Source organism: Crocodylus porosus, unplaced genomic scaffold (assembly GCF_001723895.1).
Source record: "Crocodylus porosus isolate Cpor-Errol unplaced genomic scaffold, CroPor_comp1, whole genome shotgun sequence".
Taxonomy (NCBI): domain Eukaryota; kingdom Metazoa; phylum Chordata; order Crocodylia; family Crocodylidae; genus Crocodylus; species Crocodylus porosus.
This window is the reverse complement of record NW_017728906.1, coordinates 62308196-62310417: the sequence shown is the minus strand read 5'-3', so window position 1 is coordinate 62310417 and position 2222 is coordinate 62308196. Positions and strand designations below refer to the sequence as shown.

The 2222-nt window shown below is 50.9% G+C and overlaps 1 non-coding gene across 1 annotated transcript; it reads right to left on the bottom strand.

Annotated features, from left to right (window-relative positions):
- Positions 1 to 1891: 1891 nt before the first annotated feature.
- On the bottom strand, positions 1892 to 1977 carry TRNAR-UCU. Its single transcript is given in 2 exon segments — positions 1892 to 1927; positions 1941 to 1977. It is a non-coding gene; the product is annotated as a tRNA-Arg (tRNA).
- Positions 1978 to 2222: the final 245 nt, after the last annotated feature.

The following is a 2222-nucleotide window of genomic DNA, read 5'->3' as shown; positions in this document are numbered from 1 at the left end:
GGCTTATGCAGAAGTAGCAGTTATAGGTGTAACTTCTTTGCCTGAAGCTGGATCTAGGGGAACATTTTCATTGGTATAATACAGGGCAGTCCAACAGGTGGCCTGTGGGCCACACGTCACCCAGGAGGAGTCAATTTGTGGCCCCCAAGCTACCACCCAGCCACCGCTCCCTCCATCACTCAGGCTGCAGTAGCAGTTGAGGTCTTGGGCTCCCCCACCCTTCCCTGGTTTCAGCTTCCTGGGTGGTCTGGCAAAGTGCAGCCCACAGTGTTGGGGGAACTGGTGGCCTGGAGTGCCTGCACAACATCGTACAACAGGCCACATGGCATGGGCAGGGGGCCATAGGGCCACAGTGTGTGGTCCTCGCTGGTGCAGTCTGTGGTGTGTGTGGCAAGTAAACCATATAGCTGCTGCTTGTTTTCACTGGTGTGAAGGGTGATTACACCGGTGTGAATTGTCACTTTTCTAATCTAATCAGAGAGAAGAGAATGAGGAGGAGAATGACAAAATTAAGAACCTGTTTCTAGAGAGTGTTTTCCTGGTGTAGCTTTTCTTTGTGAAGTGGCATTTCAGTGTTTCAACTGGCAAGAAATGACTGTTTCATAGTTTTATAGCTGTTAGGGGCTGGAAGGGACTTTACAGATCATTGGGTCCATGGGTGACTGGTGCCTCCTGAATCTGGCTGGGCACCAGTGGCCAATCACCGACCAGTGGAGGGAAGGGGTCTCTGAGTGGCTGATCACCAAATGGGGGGTGGGTTGGGGTGGGGTGGGCCTCCAGCAGCTGATTGCTGGCAGAAGGGTGGAGGGGCCAGTGGCTTATTGTCGACCCCGGAAGCGCCAGCAGCAAAGCTGGAAGTGCCGCCAGCAACACCAGAAGTGCTGCTGGCTCTTCTCAGGGGGAACACCAGCCGGTACTCTCCGGCCGGTGAAGGCCAATCTCAGAGACAGCACGTGACCCCCCGCTATGTCCCCTCTACAGGTCTCCTATGGGTGCAGCCCCCCTGCACTTGGGCAAGTAAGACGGCTGGAATCAGATGACCCCAGCAAGATGGGTGTCAAGGCACTTTTTGAAGATCACCAGGGTGGATGACTGTACCACCACTGGGGGGAGCCTGTACCAAACCCTTGGCACTTGACTTGTAAAGAATTTTTTCCTTATGTCTAGCCTGAAGTGATTCTCAATTAACTTGTGCCCATTATTTCTTGTCCTCCCCTGGGGGGTCTTGGTGAACAGGCCCTGATATACACCCTTGATATACTTATAGGCTGCCACCAAGTCCCCTCTGAGTCTTCTCTTCTCCAGGCTGAACAACCCCAAGTCTTTCAGCCTCTCCTCTCCTGGTCTCTAGGCCTCTAATCATGTGTGTGGCTCTCCTTTGGACTCTCTTGAGCTTCTCCACATCCTTTCTGAAGTGTGGCACCTGGAACCGGATGCAGTACTCTAGCTGTGGTAGCACCAAGGCCGAGTAGAGAGGGAGGGTGACATCCTTAGCCTTCCTCAAGATGCCTCGGTAGATGTGTGCCAGTGTTTGATTAGCTCTGCCAGCTACAGCATCGCATTGGTGGCTCATGTTCATTTTGTTGTCTATCGCAACACCCAAGTCTCATTCTGATGTGGTGCCAGCAAGCATAGCACTGCTGAGACTGTAAGTGTGGATTAAGTTGTGGATTATTTCTCCCCAGATGGAGCGCTTTATGTTTCTCTGTATTGAACGACATCGCCCACCTCGTGAGCCTATCCAGATTGGCCTGTATTTCCAGCCTGTTTTCAAGCATACCCATGGTGTTGTCAGCAAACTTTGCTAGTTTGCTTTTAATAACTGAATCCAAATCATTGATGAACATGTTGAAAAAACTTGCCTTCTTCTCTAAAAGGGAAGTAAAGGTCTTGACTCTGGTGGGACTTGAACCCACAACCTTTGAATTACCTTTTTAGCATAGAAGTCCAACATGCTGTCCATTGCACCACAGAGCCACCTGTGCTGCAGGCTTTGTATGACCAATAGAACTTTAAGATGATGAAGGGCAATTCAGTGACCTACATAAAGCTTCCCCCAGAGCTGCAGAGTCCCTTATTTATTTAGAAGTAAGTGGCCATCACCCAGGTCTAGCCACTCACGAAGTTTCCTGACATGCGTACAGGACCTACACCTCATGCAGGAGGTACTTGTTCCCACGAGGGAAAACGCCATACTGAATCTGGTGTTAGCCTCTGTGGAT